This window comes from Lucilia sericata, unplaced genomic scaffold (assembly GCF_015586225.1).
Source record: "Lucilia sericata isolate MDLA Ls3-8-SP2 unplaced genomic scaffold, ASM1558622v1 Contig000588F_arrow, whole genome shotgun sequence".
NCBI classification, from domain to species: domain Eukaryota; kingdom Metazoa; phylum Arthropoda; class Insecta; order Diptera; family Calliphoridae; genus Lucilia; species Lucilia sericata.
Genome location: NW_023994595.1, coordinates 168724 through 191500, shown reverse-complemented (window position 1 = coordinate 191500; position 22777 = coordinate 168724). Strand labels below are relative to the sequence as shown.

General features: G+C 29.0%; 1 protein-coding gene across 2 annotated transcripts in view; it reads right to left on the bottom strand.

The window, feature by feature from the left end:
* Window positions 1–22394, bottom strand: part of LOC119606469 — an 85107-nt gene extending 62713 nt beyond the window's left edge. The window contains exon 1 of one of the 2 annotated variants that reach the window (XM_037959985.1): window positions 21950–22394. The gene's annotated coding sequence lies outside the window, so the exon portion shown is untranslated. The remainder of the gene's footprint in view (window positions 1–21949) is intronic. The other variant, XM_037959986.1, reaches the window with a different exon arrangement.
* Between the last annotated feature and the right edge of the window lie 383 nt (window positions 22395–22777).

Here is a 22777-nt window from a genome sequence, read left to right as displayed (position 1 = left end):
AAAAGACTACAGTGGGGAACAAGAAGATGAAAAATAAGGAAAAATATATAAAAATCATTACTTTCATTTTGTTTCACAAAATTATTACATACAAAACACAGCTTCTCATTCCAAAACTAACGTTATATAACAATCTTTAAATAGGCAAAGCTAAAGAGAACTCTTAATATAACAAGTAAGAGACTATATTCGGCTTTGCCGAATCTTATATACCCTTCACCATAGTGTATTTAATAAATTTCAATTTCATAAAATTTAAATGTATGTATTTCATTTCATTGCTATAGCAAAACAAAATGAACAACAACAATGCTAAACGAAATAACGACACAAAAAACAAAATACACAAGGCAGTAAAACCAACAGCATCCAAACATAAGAAACGAAGTACATAAAAAAACAAAAACAAAATACACAATGCAATGAAACCAACAGACATCCAAACATACGAAACTGTACCCCGTTTCTGTAACTTTTAGTGAGAAGTTCTCACATCGAGAAGTGTGAAACAAAAAATTCCATCGTTTCTCGATTTGTGAGTAAAAAGTGTTTCTGTAACTTAAAGTGAGAAGAGGCTACACGAATTACGTTTTTATTGGAAATTTCCAATAAAACAGCTGTCAAAAATATAAAAATTAAAAGAAGAAAACGAACAAATTTATAAACGAAGAATAAATAAACAAAAAATATAGAAATTAAATGAAAATTGTTCGAAAAATTATCCCACTAAATTCGCCCTTGCCAAATTCCAAATTTACGCCCACGTACTTTTTTAGCATTTGCTTCTGTACATACGAAATTCCTCGTATTTTCTAAAAATTAGTGAACAATATTTATTTTAATCTTAATTAATTATAAATATAACATTACTTTTTCATTATTTCATAGAATTCATGTTTAAATTATTTTTTTTTAATTAAAATTTTACTTTCCGCACCGTTTTAAAATGTGAGTTTTTTTGACAGTTCATGTGAGAAACTTCTCACAAAATTTTCTTACAGAAACACTTTTACTCACAAATTTCCAATAACTTACTTCAAAAAACATAAATGACAGATAGTTCTCACAAAATTTTCTTACAGAAACACTTACATGTGAGAAATGATATTTTGTTTCAATTCACATTGTTTTTTCTTCAATTTCACTGTTTCATGCGAGAAACTTCTCGATGCGAGAGTTACAGAAACGAGGCACTGAATACACCAAGAAACAAAAACAATATACACAAGGCAATGAAACACACAGCCATCCAAACATACAAAACGAAATATTAAAAAAGAAACAAAAACAAAATACACAACGCAATGAAACCAACTGACATCATAACATACGAAACTGTGCCTCGTTTCTGTAACAGAGATACAAGCCGATGCGAAATGAACGACGGCGGCAGAATTGTCGGCTCAATTTAACTTTTTCTTTAGAAATTGACCTTATAAGGTTTATTATATTGAAAAATCTTTGTATAATAGTCTGTTACATAGAAACCTGTCTCTATATAAGTTTTTTTCTGCAGAAAATGGACATTTATAGTAGTTTAATAATATAAGCACAATATTGTGTGGCAACTTTTTTCAATTTGCCATAAGAATTTAAAATAGTGGCAACTCCTTTCAAATTGGTGAAATTATGTTCTGAAATACATGTGCAATTCTAATCGTTATCAGCGGCTACGTTTAAGCCGGCTTAGCTTTTGAGCCGAAAGAAGTCGGCGGCGGCGCGGCTTACAAAAAATTACCGGCTCGGCTTGTATCTCTGTTCTGTAACTCTCGCATCGAGAAGTTTCTCGCATGAAACAGTAAAATTGAAGAAAAAACAATGTGAATTGAAACAAAATATCATTTCTCACATGCAACTGTTTCTGTAAGAAAATTTTGTGAGAACTATCTGTCATTTATGTTTTTTAACGTAAGTTATTGGAAATTTGTGAGTAAAAGTGTTTCTGTAAGAAAATTTCGTGAAAAGTTTCTCACATGAACTGTCAAAAAAACTCACATTTTAAAACGGTGCGAAAGTAAAATTTTAAGTAAAAAAAAATTAATTTAAACATGAATTCTATGAAATAATGAAAAAGTAATGTTATAATTATCATTAATTAAGATTAAAATAAATATTGTTCACTAGTTTTTAGAAGATAGGAGGAATTTGGGATATACAGAAGCAAATGCTAAAAAAGTACGTGGGCGTAAACTTAGAATTTGCCAAGGGCGAATTTAGTGGGATAATTTTTCGAACAATTTTCATTTAATTTCTATATTTTTTGTTTATTTATTCTTCGTTTATATATTTGTTCGGCAATTTTTGTTTTCTTCTTTTAATTTTTATGTTTTTGACAGCTGTTTTATTGGAAATTTCCAATAAAAACGTAATTCGAGTAGCCTCTTCTCACTTTAAGTTACAGAAACACTTTTTACTCACAAATCGAGAAACGATGGAATTTTTTGTTTCACACTTCTCAATGTGAGAACTTCTCACTAAAAGTTACAGAAACAAGGTACTGAATGCATCAAGAAACAAAAACAATATACAGAAGGCAATGAAACACACAGCCATCCAAACATATGAAACGAAATACTCAATGAATAAGCAGTGTTGTTGTTGTTATATGTATATGAAAGCATGGAAAATTTTGTCTTTTTTATGAAATTTTCAGAGGTTGTCTTGGATTTTCGCTCATATCTCCGATATTTATGACCGATTTTGCTGATTTTAAATAGCGATCTTCTCGAAAGCATGTTTAACAGAATTATTGAAGATTCGGATCCCGCCGATATCTGGGGTCCTCTAAAAACTGATTTCAACAAACACACAGACGGACAGACAGACAGACAGACGGACACAGCTTAATCAACTCCGCTACCTATAAGGTCCAGAATATATACTTTATGGGGTCGGAAAATTATATTATAGAAATTACAAACAGAACGACAAACTTATATATACTAGGGTGGTCGACTCGATTTTTCAACCGCTTTTAAAACCGGTTTTTTCTGCTTTATCAGTGTCGGTTTTTTCTTAATGCTGATTTTTCGAATATCGAATAACCCGGTTTTTTCACTTTTTAAAAACCGGTTTCGAATACTTTTATTTGCTTTGTATTCAAAGATTATTTAAATGAAATTTTTAAGTAAATCATAATACAGCCCGTCTAAATTTTAAAAATATTCGTGTCGAGGAACTAGCGTATATTTTTCTAAAGCTCCTTTGGTTAAACTTTTTGATTTTCCTTATTAATTAAAAAATATTATTTGTAAAATTGATAACTGTTTGATAAAACTTTATCAATCTTAAGATTATATTCCAATTACAATAATTAATTTACGGCTGAAATTTTATGGAAGTGTTGGAATGCCTATGCAAATTTTCTAAACAGGGCTTTTAGAATAAGCTAGAATTACATAGTACCTTATGTTTAACAGAAGTGTCCCACTTTTTTCCTATTTTTTTTATATGAAAGAAATAATGTAAATCAGACGACTAGGTCTAAAGTTATAATCTTTCAAACTGTTAAAAATCACTTCGGGCCATGTTTTATTAATCAAATTTAAACATAAACATTAATTTTTTCAAATTAAAATATATTTTTTTATTTATAATGAAAAACCGGTTAACCGGTTTTTTCTGAATTTGAAAAATATCAACCGGTTTTTTTAAATGTCAACTATTCGAAACCCGGTTTTTGGAAAATGTCGAATAATCGATCACCTTAATATATACCCTTCTCACGAAGGTGAAGGGTATAAAAAAGTACGTGTAAGAGATTAAATAGTTAAAAATAATTAACAATTAAATATAAATCGTTAGTGTTTATGAACAAAAACTAAACCTCCAGGTTTTACAACACAAAAAGTCTAATAAAACCACGTTAAATTCAGCATTAATTCATAAACATGAAATATTAAATACCCAAATTCAAATATAAGTTGCATCAACCAACAGTCCAGCACATCCAGAGTAATCCAGCACCAATTCCTTGCCATCAGACATCGTAAGTTTAGCCCTCAGTATATCATTGTTCAAAATTCTATATTTACTTATTTTCCTACCCAATAGCTTTTTACAAATACCATTGAGTTTACCAGCAGCTGGAGAAAAATGGTCATTTAAATAAACTCGCAGACCAATATCACCACCCATAACATCACTGACTTTGAGTGACTGAGTTTTATGATATTCTTTCATAACTTCATCTCGCAAAAACACGCTGTTCAGCTTAATCAAAATAGATTTTCGTTTGTTAAAATAACATACAGTGTCTCTCATAATTATTCGAATTTGGGTAAACTATAAAAAGAAACCAAATTTAATAATATATTTTGTGTGCAAAATAAATAAATTAATTTGTTATATTGTCTAGATAGTCCTTATGTTTGATATCACGCTTTTTAAAACTTGAAAAATTTGCATTGACTTAAATTAATTGTGGATTTAAAAAAAAAAAGTCCATGAAATTGCCTCTCAAAAGTATACGAATTTTTCCTGTATTTCATATTTGTTCATATTATACGCAACACAAATTTTAGAATCGAATGGTTTTTATGCGTAATATTGTTTTAAGGGGTTACTATCCACGGAAAGGATATATTTTTGGCCCATTTGGTCCACAATTTTGGGGAATTTGTACCTTTTTTTAAGTAATATCATTAAAATGGCGATTTTTGCCCATAATTGTAAATTTTTCTCCTTATTTCCAGAGATAAAACAAAATTTGATATTGGGACTTAAAAGACGCCTTGGGGTATCTAAAAATAATATTTTTTGTTACAAGAATCTGTATTTAAACGTTCCAAGATAAATTATTCGGATCATTCTTCTGTCGCTAATTCAATATATTGGAACTTAAGTCCATTTTTATAATACTAGGATCAACTATTTTCGGGGAAAGTTTTCTGGTATATATTCTTTTAGATATCAGCTTTTATACATTTTAAGTTTTCAATGTGTTGTGGAAGTGTACATCTCCAAAACATGCCTCTAAAAAACACCATACAAAATAGTAAAATCATTATTTTTATATATCAATGGCCTCCATGCTGCATGGCACGATATCATTATGATCTAACTCAAAAATGTTGATATGTGTTTAAATATTAATTACTATGATCAAATTAAAATCAAAATTTTGGACTTACAGTGTTATTGTAACGGGCAACATAAGCGTGAAAGTTACGAGTAGTAAAAACTGAAATCTACTATATAGGATGACGTTTTGTTAAGACATGTTTTGGGGTTGTATACCGCTATAATATATTGAAAATTTAAAATATATTAGTGCCAATATTTACATGAATATACACTAGACAACTTTGTCGGAAAGTATCGTTCCTAGAGGTACGAAAAGGGACTTATGATCCAGATTATTCAATTAGAAACTGAAAAACGACACCAAAACTACATCCTTATAACAAAAAATATTATTTTTAGATACCCTATGGGTTCTATTAAATTCCAATATTAAATTTTGGTTTTATCTCTGGAAAAAGGGTGAAAACATTACAAATATAGCCAAAAATCGCCATTTTAATGATATTACATGAAAAGAGGGTACAAATCCCCCAAATTGTGGACCAAATGGGTCAAAAATATATCCATGCGGTTGATAGTTACCCCTTAAAACAATATTAAGCATAAAACCATGCGATTCTAGAATTTGTGTATCGTATAATATGATCAAATATGAAATACAGGAAAAATTCGCATACTTTTGTGAAGTAGTTTCATGGACTTTTTTTAAAAAAAGCACAACTAATTTAAGTAAATGTAAAGTTTTCAAGTTTTAAGGGGCGTGATATTAAAACTAAGGACTATCTAGACAATATAACAAATTAATTTATTTATTTTCCACACAAAATATATTATTAAATTTGGTTTTTTTTCATAGTTTACCTAATGGTTGACATCAGTTTTTCCAATGAGCACATTATATATAGAACAAATCTTAACCGCAACAGAAAAGAGGTCATCAACACCATCAGGCAACCCATTAACAACAATATCGGCACGATTAAGTCTTTTGTGCAAAATATTATTTTTTTTTTATTTATTTATTTATTTAACAATATTCAATAACCTAGCCTATAGGCCATAAGCGGTTACAAATTTCTACTTCACAATAATTCCTCCAATACAAAATACATAATTATATATAAATAAAATGACACCTAATTTTTTTTAAAAAGATAATATACTATATAAAATAACGATATTCTCCACCTCCAGCGCAGTTATCTTTTTGGTTGTCGAAGAGTCGATGCTATGTATAAGTTTGCTGCAGTCAACAATCTCAGACTTCATTTCTTTTAAACAGGAAGCCATCTCCAGCTTAAAACTCGAAACAGTATCAGCCAATGCTTGTCTAATAGATGTCTGTTCACCATCAACTTTATTTATGAAAGCATCTATCTTACTGTTGAGATCACCAATTTCCTTTTGCAGCACACTCTCAAGACCAGCCCTAGGATTACTATCACAGGCACTACAGGAAAACGATAATGATTTGTTAGCTTTTAGAGCAGTAGGATCACTGTCAGTAATGCCTGCACACGGAACATGAATCCATAATGTACATATTTTGCATTGAATGCTAGGCTGGGTTTTTATAATAGTCTCCTTACAAACGCCACATTTGAAAACACTAGCAGTCGGCGACATTTTGGTTTAAGTTCTTTTGGTTGTCTTTGTTAATTTGTATATAATAAATAACAATATGGCGTTAAAAATCAACCAAAAAAATTTTATTGCAATAACTCGCCAAGAAATCCAAAAATATACAATTGTCTTTATATAAAACCTGTTGACAATACACAATTCTCTTAAAATATTCAGTTTTAAGAAATTAATTTGATTTATTTTAATTAAAAAAAGTTTAAAAAGTTAACAAATGATCAGCTGCAAAATCACACACGTCTACTCAGGCATAGCGTTGCCAGATTTATATTTTACATTTACATACACATTTAGCAATGTTAAGCAATTTCTTTCACAGTTTTAAATTTTTATTAAAGAAAATTTGAAAGTCGTGGCTCCAATTCAGCCGTCAGAGCTCATATGGTCAACCAGGCGTTGAAAAAAATACCCGTTAACATAAAGAACCGAGGAAACAGTATATTTTGATATTAAGAATATCATTTACAATTCAAATTTTTAAAAATAAATACAAAACGCAGTTTAAGAAATCTCAGCTAATGTCCCCAGTGTAATACTGTGAATCGTTTCTATTATTTTTTCCAATGCCAAATTTTTTACCCCTTTCAGGGTCATATATAATTTATGTCTAGAAAAAAACTTGAAAACTTATATTTAAGATAATTTGAGTATGCTGAATCCGGGAAAAATAATACTTTTTGAATTTGAGTTTTCCCTAGTGAGTTATAGAAGGTCAAAGTTAATTGTCAAATATATTCGACATTCGAAAAACAGTCTCCAAAAAGTACCACCAATATTTTTTATGATTTTTTTTTTTTTGTAAAATGTCTTCTTAAACTTCTTTCAATACAATACAATTTAAATCTGCATAGTCCGATCTCCTAAAATACAATTTTTTTGGCCATTAAATTAAGCTGTTTTTTAAACGTTGTTAAAAAGCACTTTTTAAAAAGTAGTCATAAGTGTAAATTTCTTAAAATCTGATTTTTAAATACTTTTAAAATACGGAAGATCTCAATTATAAATATAATAAAGTCTTCATTTTCATTTAAAAGAAAAAATTTAAACTAAAGTTAAATATTATACCCAAAAAATGCTTAAAAACAGAGTCTATTGTAATGTCGACAAAACCACGGAAAGGGTTAAATACCAATAAAATACGATGGAGCAAAAAAACTTACAAACTCCATTTATCATTGGAAAGTAGACCTAAATACCTTTTATTTAAGACACAAATAATCAAATTGTAACGGGTACTTTTTGAGAAAATTTAGTTTTCACCACTATATAAAGTCGGTTCTATTATTTTTTCCACCACTATATATATATATATATCTATATATATATATATATATATATATATATATATATATATATATATATATATAGCGATGTTCGATGAAATAGAGCCACCATCACGTTCAAAGTTTCTCTCCACTTAAAATCTCTCCTACAAAGAATAGAGTTGAAAAACTAACTGAAATGTTGTATTGATCTGTTATGAATGTAATAGCATTATTTTTGCAATAATTTACGCGTCGCTATTCGTAATTTTAATGAAATTTTAAATTAAGCTATATAAAATGGTGTAACAAAAAATAGAGCCAGTTTGCACAAATATAAAAATTTAACAATTTGTAGACAATTTTCAAATTAAAATAGATCCAAATAGTAAGTTTAATGCTTTTTAAATTATAATTTTGAGTACAAAAGAAGCAGAGGCAAACATTGAAGGCGATACAGCAGAAAAACGATAAAAACACTCCTTGATCTAGGAAAGGGCTATAGACAAACTGTTGAAATAATTAGGTGCTCCAAGAATGTAATAGAAGATGCTGTAAAATATAAGTTTAAGCCAAAAAATATGGAGAAGAAATAAAAAATTACATCTTTTTTTAAGCGAAAATCAGGCTCATGCAGAGGATGAGGTTGGAAATAAGTTGTTTTTTTAGTAGAGTTATTTATAGAATATTTATGAAAAAATAAAAATAAAAAGTCGACACAGACTGGGGTTGAACTCAATACCTTCCGTCTGCCAGTTGGATGCTCCACTCACTACACCACTGCTTAGCTGTTTTATTGTGCGTCAAATAATAGTTTTCACACACAAATACTATTTTATTTTCTGTTTGTCTAAAAATAGATATTTGATATCGTGTGCACAAAAAAAGAAAAAGTAACTGTTTTATGTTTGTTTGTTTCTTTATTATGATTTTTTTTAGACTTTACATACAAAGTAAGTCATTAATAAAGTACTTAATGGTAATCATTGTAAGCAAAGATTTTGCTGGGAAGTATATTTATTTTATTCTGATATGATCCGTATAGCTATACGTAGACGTTCCAACACTGGATTTTGTCCCCAATGTGCTATGAAGATCATTGAACATGGTGGCGGATACGTAATGGTATGGAGTTATTTTTTCTTGTTTGGAACATGGTCTCTATTTCGGATTGAGGGAAGATAGGACTGTAAATATCCCATAATTATAATTAAAGATTCCTACTATTCCTATGTCCTCAAAAGCGCAATTTTTTTACATGACTCCATATTTCTTGCTCCAAAAAGAAGTGTTATTTCTTATTCTTTCTTGATATTTTCTGGTTTAAACTTATGCATTTTTACAGTTTATACTATTTTTTTGGACCAAAGAATTATTTCAACAATTTGTCTTGAACATGGCGTATTTTTATAATTTTTTGTTTGCTTCTGCTTCTTTTTGGACTCAAAATTATTGTTTATAATGAGATTATATTAGGATTGTAATAATAAGCCTTAAACTTACAATTTGCATCGATTTCAATTTTTTTTTTTTTTTATTAATTCATTCTCTTACTTGATATCATCAAGTGCAGTTGTCTTGTGTGTAATCGTCAATTCTGTAATTAGTGTGAGATTAGTATAAACAGTTAATTTATCTACTCTCTTTTGTTATCTGTTTTGATATTCATTTGTTTATTAATATAACAAGTGAATATTTAAAATAAGTCCACGTGCACCACCTGGTGAACATGGCAAGAAGAAGAAAATCTAAAGGCCTAAAGTCGTCTATTACGCAAACTCCATCGATTCATATCTGAATAATCAGAGGAAAAATATAACGGCCAATAAATTTTGCTATATTAGCAAAAAATGATAAAATGAATGTTGATCCCCAAGCTTCAACTCCGCCGGCTATCACTAAAAAGCCACAGAAGGCCCCGCCTATAGTTGTTGACTCGTCTGTAGAGTTCACAAAAGTCGTTGAAAAAGTAGGCTATGACGGATATTTCTTTCGTAGAACCTCAATGGGAACCAAAATCTTCTCTGAAAATATGGATAAATACCTTAATCTCCTTAGAGAATTAAAACTCACGGACTTTAAATATCATACCCACAAAGTATATGATAACTCCACCTATAAAATGACAATTAAGGGTCTTCATAAAATTCCCACAGATCTAATTCAAAATGAATTGCAAAATTATCATGGAGTTAAATGTACTGAAGTTAAAGAGATAATAACTCAAAAATCATCTAACAATGATGCTTTGTACTTACTCACATTTAGCCGGGCTGAAGTCAATAAAAAATTTCTATATAAGATTAAATATATTCAAAATGTCTCAATTACATGGAAAAACCAAAAATCCTCTCCAAATAGAGGTCCAACACAATGTCAAAAGTGTGGATTGTACGGTCATGGCACCGAGAATTGCTTCAGGCAAGCTATTTGCTTCTTATGTTCTAGCACCTCACACGAAGCAAGCACATGCGTTATGAATAATTCCGCCGGTGGTAAAATTTATAAATGTTTTAACTGTGTTTCTAAGGGATATACTAATTATGCGCACAAGGCCGATGATCCCAATTGCCCATGCAGATCAAATTACTTAGAAGCTCGTAGGAGAGCCACTAATAAAAACGCAGTTAACCAGAGACGTCAATTAGATGCACCAATATTTAACATGAACAGCTTTCCTAACTTATCTAATTCAAATGTACATAACGTAAATGCCAACGTTCACGATAAAACATCATATGCCAGTCAGGTGAAACAAAACAACGTTTCGCAAAGCGATTTATTCTCCATGGATCAGCTCTTTGCAATCTTTCAAAATGCAGTAATAGAACTAAAAAAATGTTCGACTAAGTTAGACCAACTTAATATCATCATGAGTCTTCTTAAATATGGAGTCTAATCCTGAAATAAAAAACCTGTATTGGAATGCGCAAGGCATCAATTCTTTTTCCAAAAAGATACAATTACAAAAAGTTCTAAAACTAAGTATATCGATATAATCTTCCTATGTGAAACTCTCTTATATGAACAATGTAGCTTCTATCTCCCAGGTTATCGCATATTTATTTAATTTACAAGTTCAAAAAACCAAGCCCTTGGGGCCAAATATGGCTTACATACTACTCCATAACAATACTTTCCAAAGTTATTTAAATAATGTAAATTGTGACAGAATAATAAAAGTTAAAGTGTGATATACATATATAAATTATAAAATAATTGTTGAAACGAATGTAGCGATAACAAAAAAAAATATTATTTTTGAGTAATGAATTATGAATTATAATAATTAAGCATTATGTTCATTAAAATGTTTAAATATTTTTTTCTTAAAAATCTGATTAGAGTAAGAAAAATTTTTAATTTCCCTAGGTAGCGTATTCCACACTCTCGAAACTCTCACTTGAAATGACTTTTCATATACTGCAGATGCAATGTGGGGAAATATTAATTGAGGATTCCTCAACGATTTAGAAAATTTAAAAGTGTCAGCGATGTATATAGGACAATTATTCTTGATAATCTTATAAAAGAGTAATAAAATTCTTGTATCTACTAAATTTTCAAATGGAAGCATATACAGAAGGGATAGGGCTACCGCAGGAGGAGGAGTTGCTATTGCAGTTACAAATAAATTTAAAACACAAATCTGTCCAAAATATCAAACTTCTGGTATTGAAAATGTATCAGTTGAGCTATTTCTACAAAATCGGTCGATAATCCTAACATCTGTTTATTCACCCAAATACGACGACAAATTTAAAGAGGATCTCAACAAGATAACACCTTCAAATAAAGAATTTAAAGACCTACACCTAATCTGTTAAAAATATCTATGAATACAAAACTTTGTATTCGTATGAGAAATAAAATGAAAAGACAGTTACAAAGGACAAACATTAACAGCATCAAAATTACACTTCAGGCAATTATCAAGCAGCTAAACAGACTCATAGAGAAAAATGTGTGGAAAGACAGGAATGAAAACTGGAATCGGTTTTTATCAAAGCTCCCTACAGGATCCAAACGATTTTGGTGTATTACTAAAACCCTTACAGGGAAAAAACATAATAAAATTCCAACTCTGAAGCATAATAACTTAGACTTTGATGAAGATGTTGATAAAGCTAGACTTATCGCTGATCAGTTTGAAAAATCTCATAAAATAACAGCAAATATAAAACATAGAGTTGAGGAGAAAGTTGCTAAAACCAATTGCCGACTTGAACCAGGAACAATCCCATTTCTCGACAGTGAAATTCTTATAACCGAAGAAGTTAAACAACACGTCATGCAACTGAGAAATAACAAAGCACCCGGTAATGATGGAATCCTTAACATATTTTTAAAAAAATTACCTGATATTGGATTTACATTTTTAATGAATATATTTAATGCCTGCCTTAAATTAGGTTTTTTTCCCGACAAGCTTTAAATGTGCAAAGGTTGTAGCCATACATAAACGAGGTAAGGATCCGAAATTATCTACTAGCTATAGACCAATAAGTTTATTAAGTTCGGTGGATAAAATTTTTGAAAAAATGATTCTGTCTAGATTAAATACTTTTATCGATGATAACAATTTGATCAATAAAGAACAATTTGGATTCCGCCAACAACATTCAACGGTACACCAAATAAAAAGATTAACAAATATGATCCATAAAAATAAACGTCAAAGACTACCAACTGGCGTTGTTCTTATAGATATAGAAAAAGCATTCGATAGCATCTGGCATGATGGATTGGTATATAAATTAAAAAAGTTCAACTTCCCAACATATATTTTAAAAATAATAAAATCGTTTCTAGCAGATAGATTGTTCAAAGTATACATAAATAACACCGCATCATCTGCACGAAGTATACCTGCTGGAATACCACAGGGAGCTGTACTCTCTCCTACATTGTACTCACTGTTTGTATCGGACTTTGTACCTAAAAAAGGTACTGAAATAGGGCTCTATGCTGACGATTTAGCTATGATCGTGGCAAACTTTCAAATGTGGTTATTAATAAACTCGAGAAAAGTCTACACAAATGCAATAAGTACTATAATAAATGGAAAATTAGGATTAATTTGGACAAAACTCAGGCAATATTGTTCCCCTTTAATAAGTCGCCTAAACGTACTCCTTCTATTCCTCTCAAAATCGAGAACGTTAATATACCTCTAAGTAATACTGTTAAATACTTTGGGGTACAACTCGACAGAAAATTGACATTTGCTGCCCACGTAGAACACATAGTGGACAAAGCTACCAAATGTTTCCGAGCTCTTTATCCATTGCTTAACAAGAGATCTCACCTCAACTTTAAAAATAAACTAATCATATATAAAACAGTAATTAGACCGATTTTGCTCTATGGGTGCTCAGTTTGGAACAAAACTTGTAAAACACGTGTCAAAAAGATTCAAGTAGTCCAAAATAAAGTTTTAAAGATGATACACAAACTCCCACGTTTATACCGCACCCATGAATTACATGATAGATTTGGACATCAAACCATTAAGGACATAATACACACTCAGAGTATCGCATTTTTAAATAAATGCAGGATCTGATTATGAACTGATTAAAAACTTATCCATGGACACTTAGTAGTTTACCTAGTTAACTACTAAGGTGTCAAGGGTAAAAAATGATATATCGTTCTCCAGATACAGCCAAATCCCGATAATAAAGAAAGGTTTTCTGTCATTTTTTCCTTTAAAATTTTTTCTATATACTTATTTGTACTTTTATTTTTATTTATGATTTTAATGCTGAAATATCTTATGTTTGTTAACTAGATAGCAACTCATTAATTCGATTTTATATTAAACTTTGTATATTTTGACTTTCAATAAAATAAAATAAAAATAAATAAATAATCGATTTCAATTTGAAAATTGTCTACAAATTGTTAAATTTTTATATTTTTGGAAACTGGCTCTATTTTTTGTCACACCATTTTATATAGCTCAATTTAAAATTTCATTAAAATTACGAAAAGTGACGCGTAAATTATTGCAAAAATAATGGTATTATATTCATAACTGATCAATACATACATACATACAAATTTCAGTGGCTCTATTTTTCGGAACATCACTGTATATATATATATATATATATATATATATATATATATATATATATATATATATATATATATATATATATATATATATATATGTATATATATATATATGTATACAGTGGTGGCTACGATTTCACCGCACTTGGTATATGTTGCCTACAACATAAAATATTTCCTATAGTTCTTAACCTTTTTAACAAATTCTTTTTTATGCGTAACACATGTCCTTCGTGGATCACGACACATTACATTTTGTTCCACTACTTCCAAAGTACATCTACCTCCAAAAAAATCTGGACATAAGTTTAGCACAAAATTAAAAAATCATTAAAAAATTAAAAATAAAACAAAACAACCGGCTATATTCCTCTTATTGCACTTAAAATTTTATATTTTGTGGAATAGTTGCAGATTTTGATAATATCATTCCTCCTCCTGGACATAATCTTCACCAGAACCCTCAAGAAATTTCATGACATAAATATTAACTTTCAGCCCATAAATTGGCAAAATTCTTGGTGATTTCTGCTTTTATTTGTTGGTCCATATCATGTTATATGTTCTCTATTGAATTGGAATCAAGAAAATATACTGGTCACTGCAAACATGACAATCCCGCTCGCTTCCAAGCAGCTCATCTCAGCACTTTTAGCATATTTACGGTCGATGTCGACCAAAAAACGCCATCTTTGTCCTCCGATTTTTTTAATAAAGTATTTAAGATCCTATTTTGATAGTCATACGGATCCACTTCTGCATCCAACATCAATATAGGACCAACAGCACTCCAAGAAAATGCAATGAATACCATGAAATTTACCCCCATTGTGATATATGATTTCTCTGGAACACTTTAGCTTTAGCTTTATCTGCATGATTGGAGGATACTAGTTGAAGATTAATAGGATCAAATTTGATGGAAAAATGTAATTATGCTGTACTCCAAACATGCAGCAACAACCAAAGTGTACATTTAAAACCATAAAACACAATGGGTGAAATATGACGAATTCGGAGGCGTTTTCCGGGCGTAGTGGAGGTTCTATACGCAAGGTGGATGCACAAATTGATCAGTATGACCATAAAAATAGACTCTTAAATATTTTAGTAAAAAAATTAGTGGACAAAAGTTCAGTTAAATGGCATTTTTTGGTCGACAATGACCCAAAATATGTTAAAAGTACAGAGAGGAGCTTCTTGGAAGCGAGCGAGATTGACATGTTTGCAGCGCCCAGAATAATTTCTAGATCCCAATCCAATAGGGAACATATGAAACGAAATGGTGCAACAAATAAAACACAAATTCCTAAGAATTTTGCCTATTTATGGGCTGAAAGTTAAAATTTATGTCATGAAATTTCTAGTGGGTTCTGGTGAAGATTATGTCCAGGAGAAGAAATTATATTATCAAAATGTGCAACTATTCTACAAAATATAAAATTTTAAGTGAAATTATGTACATAAATTTATCCGGTTTCTTTGCTTTATTTTTAATTTTTTAATGATTTTTTTATTTTGTGCTAAACTTATGTCAAGATTTTTTTGGGGGTTGATGTACTTTGGAAAGAAAAAAATCTATATGCGACAAAGTAGTGGAACAAAATGTAATGTGTCGTGATCCTCGAAGGACATGTGTTACGCATAAAAAAGAATTAGTTAAAAAAGTTAAGAACTATAGGAAATATTTGATTTTATATTTAACAGATACCAAATGTGCTAACCTCATGGCCGCCACTGTATATATATATATATCATAGGAAAGAGTATATATATATATATATATATATACAGTATTGTTCGAAACCTAAGCAACTTTTTTTGGCATTGTATACAAAGTGCTATATTTTCTATTTTAATTGATTTATTCAAAATTATATAATTGATAATAATAATATTATGTGTCTACATTATAATAACAACAACAAAATTGTAATTCCATTTCGATGTGAGTTACAAGAAAATAATAACTGAATTAACTCAATAAATAGCTGTTCGAAACTTAAGCAACTTTTTGATCTTCTTATGCAAATCTTTGGTGCCTTTGAGTTCCAAACACCTTTATGGAATAGATTAGTTACTAGTGTAGTTCGTAATGAAACCCAATCGGATTTTAAGCTATTCGGCCCTGCAATGTTTTCCAAAACGGCGAGTTCCGAAACAGCACTTCAAAACGCCGAACAGCATCTCTAAGGGATTTGAGTCAGGAAATTTTGATGAGCAATCAAAGAGTTTGGGTCCTATTACCCGATAACAACTCTTAGATCAACTTTGCTAAAGGATTTGGTTCATTATCATGCTGAAAATCGCAATAAAGTAAGTTGATCTGTTCGATGTACTCAATCATATGATTCATTTTGTTGGCGAAAAACGTCCCAAAAGGAAAAACAATCCAACTTTGTTTGTGTTTCAACATCAGGACTAACTCTTCTCTTTAAAAAACATAGCCACACCCTAAAATTTTGCTCTCCATTCATTATTGGGCCTTTACTAAAAGGGTATATTGTAATATTTCCTTCAGCCTCTGAGCCTCGCATACTCTGTTTGAATTTAAGACGGAAAATGTGGACCCGTTTGTAAATAAAACTGTTTTTATTAGTCTTGCGTAATCTATTTCAATATTCTACCCAAAATTGTACAAAATTTTTGAAAAAATCGAATTTCTTTAAGTAAACTCTGTGCCATGTCACTGCGGGATTCATATGCGGTTACATCATCGTACATTAAAGACTTAAAAAAGCAAGGAGGTCACACAATTAAGGTTATGGGCAAGATTTTTAGTGAGTAGAGTAAGTCCTGATGTTGAAATACAAATAAAATTGGGTTGTTTTACTTTCTGGGACATTTTTGGCCAACAAAATAAACCAAAGGATTAAGTACATTGAACAGAACAAATTACTTTGTTGCGATTTTCATCATGATAATGAACCAAATCCTTTAGCAAAGTTGATCTAAGAGTAGTTATCGTATAATGGGACCCAAATTCTTTGATTGTCCATCAAAATCTCCTGACTCAAGCCCTTTAGAGATGCTGTTCGGCATTCTGAAGCGCTGGGTCGAAACTCGCAGTTTTAGAAAACATTACAGCTGGCGAATGGCTTAAAATCCGATTGGGATTCATTACGAACTACACTAGTAACTAATCTATTCCATAAATGTGTTTGGAACTCAAAAGGATCAAAGATTTTCATATGAAGATCAAAAAGTTGCTTCAGTTTCGAACAGCTATTTATGGAGTTAATTCAGTTATTATTTTCTTAAAACTCACAGCGAAATGGAATTAAACTTTTGTTGTTGTTATTATAATGTAGACACATAATATTATTATTATCAATTATATAATTTTGAATAATTCAATTAAAATAGAAAATATAGCACTTTGTATACAATGCCAAAAAAAGTTGCTTAGGTTTCGAACAATACTGTATATATATATATATATATATATATATATATATATATATATATATATATACTATCGGACAAAATAAAGTGCAAAAGTGCTCATGCTACATTATTTCATAGAAAAATCTGTTAAATGATTATTGAATATGGAATTTTTTTAAATTCATTTAGTTTATATACAATGCTACAAAAATAACAATAAAACAAATTTATTCCACCTAAAAATTTTCTGTATAACATTTAAAATTAAAGTAAATTCACTTTTTTGTCGGACAAAATAAAGTGTAAATTTTATATACCATTATTTTAATTTTATGTATATCAAAATTTTTTATCTATTTTGGTTCTGATTTGAATATCTGGATCTACTCAAGCCATTTTTGTAATTTTTTCACCATTATTATTCGCAATCGCTTTCACTTTCCCTTGCTTTCTCCCATACTATTATTTTCAAAAGAAATCCGTTTTTGTTCGCTATTTTAGCGGAATTTTGTGATCAATTGTGGTCAAATATTAATCTATTAGATTTAGGGCGATGCTCTGAGCAGGTCATTCAAATTTTTCAGTGTTTTTTTTTCTTACAATAATGTTTTTAACCTTAGTCGTGTGTTTGAAGTCATGAATCGGTTGAGGCATTAGGTCTCCCAAACCCATTTTTACGGCATTTATTTCAAAATTTGTATTAAATACGCTCGTGAATTGCTCATTTGTTATTGCTTACTTCATTTCCGTTAAGATTCTCGCTCTTAAAGTTGAATAATGTAACAATACCGATAGCCCTCCACCATAATGTTTAAAACCTGGGGTATTGTTTTTAAAATTTTGTATATTGAAGGGCTTAACTCACACTCATTGTCGACATTTCAAAATTTTCGGTAGAAATTGGGACTCATCTGACCAACTACGTAAATTTGAGCTAAAAAATACGAAATTAAATACTAAAATCGAAAAAAATTTTTAAACTTTTAAATATGTTGATGAAAGATTGAAGGTATGGGTCAGTTGACTCTTCGTATGTGTCCAATTTTTAACGTTAGGTGTGGGGAACCTAGGTGAAATTTATTCAAAAAGCTCCAATGAAAACTATATGAGCATATTACAGTCAAATCTTAAGATCAGTGCCTTCGAAATGGACTTGGGCAACTTTATATTTCGGCAAGATAATAAGCTTAAGCACTTGATAAAATTAAAAAATAACATTTCTGTAGGAAAAATCATTGAAAAATTTAAATAAGTTGCTCAGAGCACCGCCCTAAATCCAATAGATTAATTTTGGACCACAATTTATCAAAAAATTCCGATGAAATAGTGATCAAAAACGTATTTCTTTTTAAAATTGTCATATGGCAAGGGGAAGGGAAGGCGATTGCGAATAATAGTGGAGAACAAAATTACCAAAATGGCTTAAGTAGATACAGATATTAAAATCAGAACCAAAATAGATAAAAAATTTTGATATACAAGAAATTTAAATAATGATATATAAAATTTACACTTTATTTTGTCCGACAAAAACGTGAATTTATTTTAATTTTAGATGTTATACAGAAAAATTTTAAGTACAATAATTTTGTTTTATTGTTATTTTTGTAATTTATTAATTGGCCAATAAGGATTACAAATTACAAATGAAATAAATAAAATAAAAATAAAATAAAAAAATAAAAAAATCATTAAAAATTTTAAAATAAAGCAAAGCAACCGGATAAATGTATCTAATTTCACTTAACATTTTTTTAATAATAAAAAAACTATTCTATTATTTCTACAAAAATCAATACACCTATATTTTGTATTATCCTAAATAATACTTCCGATTTTAGTAATGATCTCTACGATGCATGTACCAGATAAATATGAACTAAATCTATTTAATTAATGTTAATCTAACTAAATATTATTTTCACATTGGCGCATGAATAAGTTGATTTAATATGTTTTGGTGCAGGGTATAATTAACGGTTTTTTCATACTCGGTTAACCGACAAACCGGTTTTCTAGAAATAGCCAATTTTTGGGTAACCGGCAAACAGGTTTATCCAAAAGTCGTTTTTATATAAACTCTAAAGGGGGTTTTACATTACAATACTTTTTAATAATATCAGAGTTTCGTTATTTTTAATAAAAAATGGAATTTGTTGTCAAACTGTATTGAACAATTTTCATGTATTATGAAACCTTTTTTGTTTATTTTCAATTTCAAAAATAAAAGAAAATGAATTTACAAATTAAAATCCAAAAGAAAACCATAAATTATATATATATATATATATATATATATATATATATATATATATATATATATATATATATATATATATATATATATATATATATATATATATATATATATATATAATATATTATATTAATACAAAATAACATAATGTAAAGTACCTTCAAGTAGTAGCAATTAAAAACAATAACAAATTAATTGAAATCAAACACACTAAATGAATTTTTCATTAAATACTTTTCTGCTTTTGTTTTCTTCAAAAGTATTTATTTTTGTTTTAGTTTTGCTCACGTACATTAGTATTAGTATTGTACGTTATATAAACGTTTGCGAAAGGTTTCGTTTGATTTCATACTCTGCAACGAATACTGGACGAATGGTGTGAACGTTTTTAGTTTTTTCATGTGGCATTGAATTATTTCGTTGCTTGATGTATAGTCATATAAAAAGAGATTGAAATAAAGGCAATGCACATTTGTATTATTGTTGAGTAAAGACAGTTCAAAAGAAATTAATTTGCGAATGATCATAAAACGTGAATAGTTTAATTCTGTTCTCTGATGTGCAATACCATGAATCGTTTTCATTATTTTGGAATGGAAGTTATGTGGGAGGTGGCACGCCCATTCATACAAAATATAGTGCCTTTAACTACTATAGTTTAGATATACGCTACGCCCACTAATTCTTCATCCATTTATTTTTGAAATATATTTTTTTTTTTCGCAAATACTGGGTTAAAAGTCATATAAATAATTAAACAAAATTTAATTTTTTAAATGGTAGGCAGTGTGTCATACCTATGTACACTGCCAGTTTTTCGGATTAATCCTGATTTGTGCCTTCTTTTTAGAACTATACCTACTACAAAGTAAAATGACTGTTATTGACGGATTTTCGGTGCCCTCCATTTTTGTATTGACGGAACATTATTGATATTTAAAACTTATTCACGAATATAGCCAAATCTATACCTCATGTATCACCATAAATTATGTATTAATATATAAGTCGTCCCATATCTTCGATTAATTATGTTGTTCCTAATCGAAACCCCAGCAAATTTCGTTAATTTATACCAAAAATACTCTGCCGAAGACAGATTGGGTATGTGTTTTTGTTTACTCTGAAGTATGTAAGGCTTTGTCATTATTTCCAAGCCCACTATACCTTCAGTTTTTACTCAATAAATACAAAACTACAAGACCTTATTAATTTTTGCACGAATAATCTTTAAAATTTGTTATATCACACATTAATTTATATTATTTATTCTGTCACAATTAACACTATTAAAATAACTTTAAGTATTGTTATGGAGTAGAATGTAAGCCATATTTGGCCCCAAGGGCTTGGTTTTGAATTTACAAAATTACAAGATAAAAAAATTATGTTGGTTCAAATTTTCTATAATTTAAAAGATAACAGAGTTGTGGAGCAGTATAACTTTAAGTCTGTCTAAAAATGATTAAACATCCATACAAATATAGGTCTGTTGGTGTCTGCAAGCACCAAATCGTATATTTAAGGAATTTATATTAGACAGTTGTGCAAAGATTGCAGGTATTTTTTTTTTTGCAATGTCAATTTGTTTGTTTTTTCATTATTTTCGGTTATTAATAATAATGTAATACCTATGTATATGCATTTGAAAGTATATACCTATATATGTACATATAGGTACGTTTACATATGTAAATAAATATATACAACACATATAATAAATAAGGATTTATATATATATATATATACTATATATATATAATATATATATGATATATATATTATATATATATATATATATATTATATATCTTATATATATATATATATATATATATATATATATATATATATAGTTACTATATATATCTCTCTCTATCTCTCCTCTCTAATATCTATCATATATCTCTATATCTCTATTCATCTATCTCTCTATATTCATTATGCATCAACACTAATACTTCTTCTGTTCTCACCAACTCATTAAGTGCTTAATTTCCAAAGGTGACGATGTTTCTTTTTATCGGAAAATATTAATTAATCCATTTCTTATTGCAATATGTACTACATATATAGATATAGACATATATAATATATATATATATATATATATATATATATATATATATATATATATATATATATACACGCATACATACGTATGTGCATCCATATACACTATTTTACACAATTGGTGGTGCACAAAAAAATCAGGTTTTATTCAATACACAGAATAGTGACAATAATTTATGAAATCTTTTCGTTATAACAATTATACGGGATTTTTAAGCACTTACATTTAAAATTTATTTTTTTTTTAATAATCTTAAACTTATTGCTTACAAAAGTTTGTAAACATTATCCACATATTTTTTAATTAATTTACTAACACTTTTCTTTCCACGAATTCCTTCTTTGTTGTTACAAAACCTACAAGCTACAAAATGGCTGCTGTTTTTGTTTGCAGGTTTAACAGCAGAGTTGCCAGATATTATTGGGTGCAGACAATTTCTGCAGTCCAACAAAATTTTTAATTTTTTTTTTTTGTTTTTTACATTTTTTGTTTGACTTTATCATGATCACAAATTAAACATATGGTAACATGACATATAGTTCATTATTTTTATTTACTGTATTTTCATAGTATATTTTATTTAAATTTTCTTTGTCTACTTTCACATTGCGTTGATTTAATTACTCCATTTTATTCGATCTGGTATTTAGTTTTTATGCTTTTGCAGAATATATTGAGTATACGGGTATTCAGTATTAAGTACCATCTATATTAAACCGGTACATAATACGGATTACACTCAGTGTTGCCACTTTGGTTATTATTAACCAAAATTGGTTATTTTTATTTTGCATGTGTACATGTGATTATTTAGGTTTAGTTATTTTTTGCAAACAAAATGCTGATTGCTTTTATTCCGTTTTTAAAATAGAAAAACTTTTTGCTCTCTAGTAATAAACCAACTATGCAAATAAACATACATACATATCTTTTTTATACGCACCAATAAAAAAGGAGTATATTGATTTTGTCATTCCGTTTGTAACACATCGAAGTATTGGTCATAGTCCCACCAATGTATATATATTCTGCAAAAGCATATATTCTGGGT